A 13,382-nucleotide genomic window follows, 5' to 3' on the forward strand; every position below is an offset into this window, starting at 1 on the left:
ATAAAACCCAGCAGTGAGTACTGCAGACAGATTTAAGATAAATCCTTTCCTGACCACTGCATTGTTTGCAGGAAAGGGGCCATGCTTTATTTTTCTTTTCTAAAGGAACAGAGCAGACAGAGGTGATGGCTGTTACCTCTCCTCACACAGCTGATTTGGTATCCCCCAAACCACAGGTCACTGAGGTTTCATTTAGATTTGAAAACTCTTTTCTCCATGACTTTATCCTAGGTCTTCTACCTTCAGTACAAACATTCTCCCATGTGCCTGGTGACAGGACGAGGGGGAATGGGCTAAAGTTGCGCCAGGGGAGTTTTAGGTTAGATGTTAGGAAGAATTTCTTTACTGAAAGGGTTGTTAGACATTGGAACAGGCTGCCCAGGGAGGTGGTTGAGTCACCATCCCTGGAAGTCTTCAAAAGACGTTTAGATGTAGAACTTAGGGATATGGTTTAGTGGGGACTGTTAGTGTTAGGTCAGAGGTTGGACTCGATGATCTTGAGGTCTCTTCCAACCTAGAGATTCTGTGATTCTGTGATTCTGTGATTTTGCATGAAGTGTCTGGGCAGAAGAGAGTCTCTGAGCTGTCGCTGGCATCCATGGCCATAATAACCTTGGGTGAGCAGCGTAGCAAAGCCAACAGCTAAGCTATCTCCTCCTTGAACAGCTGCAGGGTTCCAATAACTGTCACTACACCAAATTTCCCTCCAGAGAGTAGACATACATAAATAAATAAGAGAGAGAAGCTGAAGTCATTTATATTATGTCCAGACTAGCAAGGGAACCCAGATATTGTACAATACTCTGTTAGTTTTGGGATTCTATTTTTTGCCATATAATAGTGATTCTCCTCCAGATCACCAGATATCATTAGCTTGATTAATGCTACCACAGCTTGGAATAACTGGCTGGAAAGTTCAAACTGGGGCGTTTGTCAGCAGAAGAAGATAAAGCACAGCTCAGACTTCTTTGTTCACACCTGGGAATAGGCAGCCCAGGGGGCTCGGGGGGTGTTGAGTGAGACAACCAAGAAGAGAGATGGGAGAGTAGAGCTGGAACCACACTATGCAGCCTGTCTGATGACATCAGCCAGACTCAAGGCTGGGTTTATTTTGGTACCCAAACCGTAGGCTTTGTTCCTAACAAAGGTTGTCACATTGGCAGGGAGAGCTGAGTCACACAGGCTGCCTCAGCCGGAGCCGTGCCGCTGGATGTGGAGGCGGTGGGGTTATGGGGATTCATCCTCTTTGGTTGTTTCAGAAGGAAAAGAAGCAGATGTAGAAGTTCCCAGTGGCTGGTTTATGAGTGGGATGAAGCTCGGGGAACAAAAATATTGCTTAAGGGCTGAGTATGTGCTCTGCCATGCAGAGGGAATTGGCTTGACCCTTCTTAGTAGAAGAAAGCTGTAAGCTGCATTATAAGCCCCATCAAGACCCCATCGACTCTATAAGAAACCGGGTATCTTGGAAAGAAGTAAGATGAGAAAGCAAATCTCAGCCCTGCAAAGAGGGACAGGGATAGCACACACTAACCAGTCCCCTGGGTGAGGGCTCTCTGCCACCTCTTGAAGCTCATCACCGCTACAACCTAGGAGAAGCTATGTGCTGCCTCCTGGGATATGTGGGCTGAAGCCAGCCCACTAATTGATACAGTCTGTGAGCTCCACATTAGAAGTGCTAATGTGTCTAGACTGCTGCAGTCCTCAGGCTCTAACTAATGGCAGGAGGAGCAGAAGAGTCACTTGATCATCACAGAGATCAAGAAAAGGGGAAAAAGGCAGAGGAAGCTGTTTTATTTCTTTTGGGACATTGGGAAAGTTAAGAAACATCCTGTGGTTATTTGTCCAAGAGGGTGTACAAAAGACAGGGCAGAGGAGGTGATATCAGGGGGTATTTGGGCTCTGGTAAGGGGGTAGGCACTACACAGGCATGTAGGGCATATGTGCAGATCCCTTTAGTCTCCTTATTAACGTGGGCAGTCCCAGAAATAGGAAACCCAATGGGTCTGCTCTCAGGGTAAGATGCAAATGATGATAGAGCCAGGATCTGCCTGGGAGCAAAGCCTCAGCTCTAGTAATGTCATCTGTTTAAACAGAGCAGAGTATATAGATTTTCTTCATTAAAAACATCCCAATTTGGGCAGGTAGGTGTATTAGGAGGATGGCATTGATCTGGTTTGTTCTATTTCTTACAAAATAGTGCCATTGCACATAATGAAGAAGAAACAGCTGTTGGTTTCACGCAAAGCCAGACAAATAACTATGTCTCCATCAGTGCAATAGAAAGTTTGTAAACTTTCTTTCACATGGGACTTGTGGGCGCTGTGTTCTCCTAGGCCTGAGCAGACCTCCTTATTAACACTGTCATCAGCCATATGGGACAAGTGGTCCCTAAATACCTGCTGCAGAGCTTAGAGCTCTTCATCAGATGAGCCTGGTCTGAGCTGACAAACTCAGCTAGGTAACTGTAGCTTGCAGTAACCGATGAATTCAAGGGCTTCTTTGCTTCCCTTGCCTAAAAATGTCCTTGGACCTTTTCTCTTTGAGCAGGGAGCATGCACTTGGCATTTGTTCAGCTGTGACTGGTCGTGTGAGTCATGAGGGCTTTTCCCGTTCTTGTCTGCACCATGGGACCAGCATTTCTGTAAGAGCACAAGAATGCTTCCAACGCATGTGTCAGTACTGCGACATGTATGTGAACTCTGAATTCCTTACCTATTTTTTCCCTTTGCAATTTAGACAGACAATTTGCAGGCCTTTAGCTACTTCATCACTCAAATAGCCTTCAAAAGCAAGAAAAAAAAATCCTTGACTATTGTTGAAATATAGATGTTTCACAAATGCAAATTCACCCAACATTTGCTTTGTGTTATTCCCACTTTCCTCACACACTCCTCTTTACTGGGTTGATTTTTAGCAGCTCCGACCTCGGGAACCTTTTCTCAGCTACAAGTGTCAGCAATCTGCACCTAGTCTGTCTTAAAAACACCGTAAGATCTAGTCTGTCTTCCATGCCAAGCATCATAAAGTGCATCGATGCTTTCTGTTATTCCTTCTACTAGGCAACCACATATTGTCTGCATTTATGGCTAGGAAGAGGGAGGGGTGACGTGACGAAAAGCTCGTGAACACTTTCTGCAGGCTGGATGGGAAGCGCAGCAGAGGATTTTGTGCAAGCACCAGAAGTGCAGAACCGTCTGTCTCTGTTTTGGAGACAAAAGTGCAGATCAAAATATTTTTTGTTGGTTTTCTTGGGAAAAAAATAAGTGTATCTTCTTTAAATCTCTGCCAGCCCTCCAAATTGGGAAACTTTAAGAGACTCCAAAATGAAGCAGAGGAGAGTTTAGAGATGTTTAACAGCAATTGTAAGCTGCCAAAGATTAATATTCCTTCTACCAGACAGGTTGGGTATAATGAAAACACAGGGCAATAAGATAGGAAACTGTTATCTAGTCAGTACAAACTGTTAGCTAAATCAATAAATTACAGACTTGGGAACTTCTGTAGACTGAATTATTGCTGAATTGCTTCTCTGGAGAACCACCTCCAATTTTAAAGTTCATTTACTTTTACAAGATATTGGGAAGGAGTCTACAAGGAGAAGGACACTACTTCATATAAAACAGGGGGAAGTTAAAAGAGAGAAAAAGCCTCAGGAGCAGTGGAAGTGCTGAGCAGTTTCCACCTTTCCTACACTGTGCAATCCCCAGTGTGAGTGCAAAAGTCACGACTTGCAGAAGCGATTTCTGATTTGGGGATGCTAACAGGAAATACTCCTTGAGATCTCATTTTCAGAACACACTGCATAAAGCTTCTGAAAATTAGGCTCCCATAAGAAGTGTCACAGTGAACAGCCACTGTCACTAGTCATGTCCGTGACCTCAGCCTTGCTGTTGTCAGTAAGCATGAGAGCACTTCAAATTCCCCACCTGCTTTCCAGACGAAGAATTATACAGCTCATGAAAAGGGTTGTAGTGAAAGAAATTGTTCTTTGCTGCCAACTTGATTTTAATTACACAACATGTCATAACCTTTAGAAAATGTATTTAGATTTAAAAATAATGGTGTGGGGGAGCGTGGCAGAGTGATGATGCTTGAGCTTACTAAGGGACAAAAGAAAGTTTCTTCAAGTGATGAACAGATGTGAAAAAGGCACACAATAATACACACAGACTCCTGGAACAAAGGGATCATTCAGATAAAGAATATTCTGTTGCTGCAGTATCTTATTCCTGTAATCCTTTTGTGACACTTTGATTACAGATTAATACAATACCAAAGAAACCTTCATTGCTTGTGGTCTGGATGTAAGACTAAGTGACCTGTTCAGAGTCATGGCAAGTCTCTGGCCAAGAAAGGAGGTGACCCCACATTTCCTGATTCTCTGTGATTTCTCATATTTCTGGGTAATGGCTTTTGGCTTCATCTCAGCCAGAGGGCTGTAAAAGGAAGGTGAGGGTGGAAGGACCCCCAGGAGCAGGAAGGATTTACACCCAGCTGGAGTGGGGTGGGAGAATGCAAATGGGAAATGTGCAACCTCCTACCCTCTAGGCGTCCCAATAAAATCTCTTCCTTGTGTGAGCAGAGGTTTCCAGAACACAGCTTACACAGATGAAGTTTTCTGCATGACTGAAAATCTCCTCATAGCAGCTTGAAACAAGTGGGGAGAAATTGCTCTTGGTGATGGTGACATGCCACCCTGAACACCAACGCTCCAGAACACAACCTTAAGATGAGTAAAATTGAGTTCCTAAATGCATCTTTTTTTTTTTTTTTTTTTTTTTTTTTTTTGTGAAAGCCTTAAGTTTCCACCATTTTTATTCCCAGTGTTCTGTGCATATTCATATCCATAATGACTCCACATAGTGATCATCATGAAGCTAAGTAATTTGCAAATAGGAGACACAGGCTCAAACCCTGAAGAAGGAGGTGAAGAACAGGGGTTGGGGCAGCAGCTGACAATATCAGAAATTTGTATAGTCATTTTCAGATCAGAACCTTTTTTTGCACCCTCCCTTCCTCCTCAAGAAATAAATATATATCTGACCACATTATTTTACTTCAATTATTAGGTGTTGAGGAGGTATGGCCACCTACCTGGTATGCCCATATCCTCTTCCCTTCATGTCTATCCACTCCTGTCCAGGTTGGAAAGGGCACACAGGGAGTGGAGGCTGACCTGGTACAGCTGTTCCTTGTTCTTGCATTAAGAGACATCTTAGAAAAATTACACACTTGTCTTTCTGGTTGTGTCAAAACAGTTGTGTGAACCCGGGTTGGAGGACAAGCTCCACAAATGTGAGTGCTGTTTGAAGCTGGTTCTGACCTCTCAAGCCAGCTATTTCCAGATGTTGGGAGCGACTGGCTTTGTTTTATGTGGCAGATACGAGGCAACTACAAGCTGGTGGAATTGCAAATTTCCATATGGCAAAGCTCCTTGCTTGAAAGGGCATCAAAAGAAAAAGATAAAAATTCAGAACCATGTGGAAGAAAAGGGAAACGTCAACTTGGAGCAGATCTGGCTCCAGGGAAGCAGCTGGGCTGAGCCTCAGTCCTGCATGGGCTGAGTATTTCATCCCAGATCTCTTCGCCTCGCAGCCAGCTGCCTACCACCCCCAGTACTCTCCAAATGTCTCTGTTTGTTTGCTATCATCCGCACACCTTTTTGTATGCGTTATTTTGGTGGTTGTTGTGTTCTTTTTCAGCATTGTGTGGCAGTTTTCTGCTCTGGGCTGAGGAGCATCTTGATGCAAATGTGAAGCCAGAAGTTTTGACACATCGTGAATGCTGACTGAATCAATAAGAAAGAAATGTGAAACAAAAGAGCTTCATCACACAACAAAATTCACTCTCCATCCCTCTCTAATATCTGAGCTTCCTCTCTAGGAGTATGAGTCACTAAGCACATCAGAATGGCCACCAGCTGACAGAGGACGTTTTCTCAACAAGTGGCTGAGGGTGGATGCTAATGAAGCAATAAAAGGAGGCAGGTATGCAGTGACGATCTCCCAACCTCCAGAGACCTAAAGCCCTGTGAGGTACAGGCCCTTGCCTACCTGTGACCTACCACCTAACTTCCAGAGATGCCCATGCTGTTGCTGACTCACCCAGAAGCAGAGAACACATCCCCACAGAGCCCCAGACCAACATCCTCACTCATGCTGGCTCCCCATCGATGGAGTCCCAATAGTTGGCTGAATATTGCCACAGTCCTCACGACAACTATTATAGGGTTTCCTGTAGGCCGTGGAGGGAACCTGTGCACCGTTGTGTCCACTAGAGAGGAAGGTTGCTCTGACCATGGGTCTCTCTGTCCCCTTATTTTGGGAACCCCTCCCATTGGCAGGTAGCCATGCCTTGGCTCCTTCCCAGAGCTGCCAAATCTCAGAAATGTGTGCGAGAGCCTGAGGGGAGATGGGGAGCTCTGTAAATCCTCCAGTCCAGGCTGTTGCTGTTGATCAGTGGCAGTATGCGTTGAGTGTCTTGATATCAGTGTGATGAATGTTGTGCTGGCTTCGGCATTGTGTGTGCCTGTGGACCGAATATTGTCTGCTGGAAAGTAAATAACAGCAGATGAGCAAATGGGGCTGTGAAGACATTTCAGTGGCCATAATGTTTCCATCCACAAAATGCAGCAGTTATGCATCATTTTAACGGTAGGAATAGATAAGCAGTCAGCTATCCGTATCTGGGAAATCAAAAAGGAAAGCAACATTAGAGGAAATAGATAGGCAGTGGGTGTTCAAGGGCAATGAGTCATCCCTGCCACAAATAAGGCTCAGAATGAGGAATACTAATAATTAGGCAACATATTTCAAAAGTTCTGTTCTTTCCTCCTTCCCCAAATTATCTTTTATGCCCTGGGGATATTTCGGAATGACAATGCCTGCATTAGGAGGCAGACGTGAGGAAAATCCACTGTGGGAAGAAATGACCAAATAGTAAAGAAAAATGAAGTTAAGCCGTAAAAATTCATTTTTTTTCTTTCTGTTTTTTTTTTTTTTTTTTTTTTTTTTTCCTTCCCCTGAAACTCAGGTGGTTCCCATGGAGGAAACTGCCATGATGCAGATCAGCCAACAGAATAAACATACTCGATGGAGGGGCAAAGCCTGTGACCACTGACCTCAGCACTTCCAGGAGACATTACCAGCTCCCTCTTTTTCCTGTTCTCCATCATACTCATTGCCTTGAGCTTGCTCTACCATTCAGTGGAGGAAATAAGTCCCTCTCTCCCCTGGGTAGTGAATGTGAATTCAACTTCTAATCCCAGTGGTCCAGCTTCCCAGAGGTTGGAAGCAGGGTTAATGACAGGCTCAGTCTTACCTTATGAGGATTTCTAGGAAAGAAATCTGTTTGGACCTTCAAAATCTCTGACTATGACACAGTTAACAAGTAGTCCTAAAAGCTCTGAATCACAGACAGATGTCTGGGCCTGTGCTGGGTAGAAGCTAATCCCTTTCTGCACTGGAATAAACCTTAAACCAGCAAACACAAGTTCTAGTGAAACTGCAGAGCTGCAGTATCATCCCTGTTTGTTTCCCTCCTTCCCTGGGCTGCAGAGCTCTGATTGCAGCAGCCTGACTTCAAACACTGACAAATGTCATTGCTGACACTGCTATGGTGGGTGCACACCATCATTATAATCTGTATGCATTTAGCCATCCCAGCATGATAAGAGAATGATTAGGAGAATAGTTAGAGAGTAAATTAAAAACTCCCAGCAGTTTTCTGTGTGAAGCTACTAACTTACAGGCATATTTTTTTCACAGCATTACTGAAAAATGCCATTAGTTATACCTGTGACTACATGTTAGATTTAAACCCCTGGTGAGAATTTTTATTAACATACAAATATGTTAGGGTTCTTATGCTGCTTAAAATGTAATTAACCATCTTCTGAAGATTAAGGGTACATAATCATAAAAGAACTGCACTCTTGTGCATTTAATTCTTCTAATCTGCTTTATGTTGATGTTAGTGTGGAAGAATAATTACTAGTTTGCCTTAATAGTTTGGGTTTGTGCTGTAGGAAGAAATGATTATTGGATGTATTTTTAAACTTTAGATTTGGTGGGGTTGCATTGATGGAGGATGATAAGGTGAAGAGTGAAAGTAGGAAAACTTGCTGCTTTTATCCTTCTGCTGCTGTTGCAAATGCCTGACAATGGTACAGCTGGGTTTCAGCTTCATTCAGCAGACAAAACAGAGAAAGGGACAGGCACACCCAGTGCACACCCAGTCAGTGACAAAGGTAAGAACAAAAACTTTAAGTCATCTCTTTAATCACTAATTTAAACACGTAGTGTGTCAGCCAAGCCATGTGGGGATCCAGCAAGATTTTTCAAGAAGCTTTAGAAGCTGAGCAGTCATCACAAGCAAGAGAGGAAGACCTTGATTTGCTGAGTTGTGGTATGGGAGATGAGCTTGTGAAATGCATTATAAAAAAAAATAAATAAATAAAAATCAATGATTTAATGTTTTCTTTAAAACATACTATTGGAGTAGTTCATCCTCCTGGACTATCACAGTCCTCATGCAGTGACCATCAGGTTCAACTGAAAAGAGGTTAAAACCTTCAGGGATGCAGACTACTCTCGTTAGGGGTATTTCTTTCCAAGCAACATGATCAATAAAACCATTAGGTAATTCAGATGGCTTCATAGAAATATTTCTTTTTTCCTCTCCCTCTCTTTTAGCATGACTTCTTGAGAACTAAGAAGAGGTAAAGGAAGAACAGTGAATAATCTGGGTTGAAGATATCTGCAGCTGGTCACGACTGCATGAATTCACACTGAATTTGTGCAGTGCCTGCAGCCAGCTTCCAGGGGAGTCAGTGGGGCAGGAAATCCCATGGTAAAGAAGAGCCCAGAACAGTCCTGGTCCTGTGGAGGGGATGGAGACAGGCTGGTGCTCAATGAAAAACACTAGAGCAGGGAATTCTCTCCTTGCTTTAAGTGCACAGGAGCTCTGCAAGGTGCTGGAGGAAAACCAGCCTGCAACACCAATTTTAGTAATTGAGAAATAATTGGAAAATTCCCTTTTTCTTTTCTTTTCTTTTCTTTTCTTTTCTTTTCTTTTCTTTTCTTTTCTTTTCTTTTCTTTTCTTTTCTTTTCTTTTCTTTTCTTTTCTTTTCTTTTCTTTTCTTTTCTTTTTTTCTTTTCTCATTAATTTTAGTGGGAACTCTTAGTTTTCAGCTCTCTGTGGGGCCACAGCACCTTGTGGCAGATGGCTGTGTCCATTTGGGACCCCATTCTAGGGGGTAGTGGTGACAGTGTGACCACGGAGAGCAGTGGTACACAGCCTGAGAAGGGCTCCTCGGTTGCTCTGTGCTTGTTTTCATTATTTCTAAATGAATGCACAGGCTTTATTGAAAATCACTTGTTTTCATTACAGCTTCCTTTTGAGGCATGCGTGGCAGGCAGCATGGGGTTGCTCAGGGCCTTCCACCATGCTGAGCTCTTGAGGCAAAGCTGCTTGCTGTAGTTCCCTGTGACAGAGGCTGCCTCCATGTTCCATGTGGCCACCTGTGCTGAGGGCCCCATGTACGTGTCATCTGGGAAAGCCTCTCCACGGGGAGCACACCCAGCTTGTCCCCTTCCCCTCTGATGGGGAGGCCACAGCAGCTGCTGCTGGGCCAGCAGGATGCGCCTGCTCCTCAACTCAAAGCCCATGAAGACATCACAGATGTCCCCCTGGGGTTTCCACCAGGCCCTCCCACTGGGATGCTGCACAAAGAACATTACATTTCTTGTCTCTGGCTGGCCATCCTTTGCAAACACATGGGAAAACACCAAAGGTTGTTAAAGTACAAATGGTGTTTTGGATACATCTGATATTTTGTCACGGGCTGATATTCCCCAGTGCCTGCCTTCCAGTAGAGCTGGGTGGGGACTGCATCTATGTCTGTTTTGGCAGGTCCCAGCAGCACCAACGTGGGGCTGAAGGACACTCAGGGCAGAGCACACTGCAGCCTGGTGCCCGTCATTGCTTGACTCAAGGCTTTTCAGAGAGGCATAAATAGGTTAAGTCTCAAAATCCTACTGAAACTGCTCAAGAGTTGAGTGCTCAATTCTCTTAGGATTTTTTGGGCAGGTTGAATATATATATCAAAGCCGATGAAAAGGACACCAGTCTCCCATCCCCAGCTCTATTTAAGGACTGTTAGTGCAAATAACCTTGGATAAAGTGAAGCTGAGAACCTGATTAATTCTGCTTGCCATTCAAGCTTGCATTAAATAAGACATGAAACTCCAGACAGAAAGCCAGCCATTCTTCTGTTCTAACAGTCTGCTGTCAACACAGGACAATAAAATATGAATATTTTAGATGCATAATGCAGACAAATAGGAAATAGGAGCTGTATTGTGCTTCACATGCATGGCTAGTTCAGTAATGCTAATGTGATTATCTCATTGAACTTTTGTGCCATCGCTTAAGGGTAGCTTTGTCTTGCTTAGCTGGGATGTACATATTTGTTTCTTCTATGTACAGCTCTGTAGTCTTTTTTTAAGCTTGTAGAAACAGGGAACTCTGATTTTCCTCCTCTGTCACAAGGTAGCATCCTTCCTTGGCATTGCTTGGCAGTCGCACATCTTGAGTGAAACTTCTACAGGTTTCCACCAAAATACTGAAATGTCTGCTGCTTGGTTTCCAGCCAGAAGCATGGGAAAACAACATGAGTATTTAAAATATGAATTATAGTGATGGTTCATTCTCTGCAGTGGAGAGATGAGGAGGGTAAACAAAACACTAAATATTGAAGTTCAGTCCTCTCCCCATGCAGTTAAGAAAATGTTTTCAAGGTCAGTCAGGGTTCAGCCTGGACTGGCTGCCAAATGATTATTCATCTGTGAGATACATTCACCTGGGCAACCTGGCTCTCACAGCCCTGCCAAATCACTGATAGCATGCATCCAATGCAGGGTGGCAAAAAAGCTGGGTGAACTTGACTCTGAAGAGAATGTGTTACCAAACCGGCCCCAAAACATGAATCAAATCCCCTTTTATATCTATTTTCTTTTATCTTCTCTGTGCTTGATTTCCTTCTTCTTTCATTTTTTCAGTTATCACCTTGTGTGGGCAAGGACAATATGAAGGCTTGTTTTGATGGATGCCAGACTAAGCCTTGAAGAGTTTCTCAGCTGTATTATACCTTTGCTCATCACCTCACTCATCACTGATGTCCCTCATTTACAGGAGTACTGGACAGGACTTATGAATCGGCTTGGCCAGCTTTATGGGGTTTATTTGACAATGTCCTGGCAGTGCAGGACTGCAGGGTTGGCTTACGTGAGAAGAGATCAGGAGCTGCCCCATGTTGGGTAAGAGACAGTTCCAACCAACTCTAAAAGCACCCCATCACTGGCCAAAGCTGAGCCCATCAGTGATGCTGGTAACACCTCTGTTATAACACGCTTAATAAAGGGTAAAAATGCTCTGCAGCAGCTGTGAGAGACAGGAATGAGAAAACAAGAAAGAAAACTCTGCAGGCACCAATGTAAGTGAAGAAGGAAGGGGAAGAGATGTTCCAGGCACTGGAGCAGAGGACCATGGAGACAACCACGCTGTTCCCCTGCAGCCCATGGAGGACTCCATGCCACAGCAGGTGGATATGTCCTGAAGGAAGCTGCAGCCCATGGAGAGCCAGTACAGGAGCAGCATCCTGACAGGAGCTGCGGTCCATGAAGAAGAGACCATGCTGGAGCAGTCTGTTCCTTGTGGACAGTACCCTGCAGGTGGGACCCATGCTGGAGCCATTCTTGAAGAACAGCCCATGGGAAGGTCCCACGCTGGAGCAGTTCTTGAAGGACTGCATCTCATGGAAGAGAGATGCATGGTGGAGCAGGGAAAGAGTGTGAGGAGGAAGGAACAGCAGAGGTGAACTCTTGTGAACTTAAAAACTCAAAACTCAAATGACCATTTTCAATTTCAGTGGACTTTTTCATAAAATGTAACCATAAACCATGTACTTAAAAAATAATAATAACAAAAAAAAAAGAAGTCAACTAAAACAAAAAAAAATCTTTAAATTATTATTATTTATTTATTATTATTTTTTGCTCAGGGATTTAGCATAGGTAATAAGAAGAGTGGTCACAGACTCCTTTTGGTAGAATTTGTATAATAACAGCTCATTTCCCTCCCAAGCAGGGATAAAAAACAAGCTGCATAGTTTTCTACATAAGTGAACCCAAAGCTGTGCTAGATGCTCCACAAGCAAAGAAAGGTTCAGACTATGTTAGAGAGTCTTGAGAAGTATTTGGCAGCTTGTTGGGGAGGAGGGATAAGATGTAGAACAGATGTTGTGAAGATCCCTCTGGTCTTAACATCTGCTCCATAGTTCCTGCAACTGGGAGGGTCTGGATTTGATGACCAGTTTCACATTCCTAAAGTGGCCATAATCTCTGCCCTGAAGCACTCCGAGCCAAAGCGAGGGGTGAGTAAATGTGGCTGTACATTGACTTTTGACCAACTTGCTGAAGTCAGTGGGACCTCGACGCATGATGGGAGATAATCAGGTGCTTAACTGGTTTCCTCATTAGTGGCAAATTTGTCCTTTCCATCAGAGGACACAACACAACCACTGAGAGCAATGCAAATTCCTCATGCTAAATTGGCCTCTGTGGAGCTCTGTGGATGTGTGTTCAGAAGGAGGAAGGTTGTTCTTTTCTTGTTTGTGTGCTTGTTTTCTTTTGATTTTTTTATTGTTTTCCCCTCCACTTTCTATTGCATCTTCATATTTTATTCATCAGTTTTCCCCTCTTCCTAGCAGTTTTTATTTCATTTTATTTTTCACAGTATTTTAGCATTAGTATCCTTAAAACTATTGCATTCTTTACTTCTTTACCCATTTCTAGGAAACTTAAAATGCTGTATCCTAGATTGATAATAAAGTCAAACATGGAGGGGGACTAAATGTAATAAAATGAACCACTTTCCTGTCATCCTTACCTCTGATTGGTTCTCCTAGCCAGTCATCTAGTTTAACTTTTTAAAATACAACTATAATTTTGGAGATATCTGAAACTTTCTACGTATCAAAAGTTAACAATCTCTGCACTACGAAGACTGAGTGCATAGCAACACATTTCATAAAGGGGACATAACTGTCATGGACAACCCAAGTCCAAAATATGTGTACAACATTGAGTCTAACACTTCTGAGATGCATCAGACACTCTGTATGTACCCAGACCAACTGCACATCAAATGGACAACAGGTCCTGTTCCAGAAAGGGCAGTATCATTGCTTATGGCTGATACTCATGCAGCAGCCAGTGAAAATCCTGGGAGCTACCACACCGCCCATGCACAAGAAGCCTGGAGACCTTGGTCAAACATGTAAAAGCCAAGAACACAGCTTAGATGGAAGAGAGGACACTTC

This window comes from Anas platyrhynchos, chromosome 5 (assembly GCF_047663525.1).
Source record: "Anas platyrhynchos isolate ZD024472 breed Pekin duck chromosome 5, IASCAAS_PekinDuck_T2T, whole genome shotgun sequence".
NCBI lineage: Eukaryota > Metazoa > Chordata > Aves > Anseriformes > Anatidae > Anas > Anas platyrhynchos.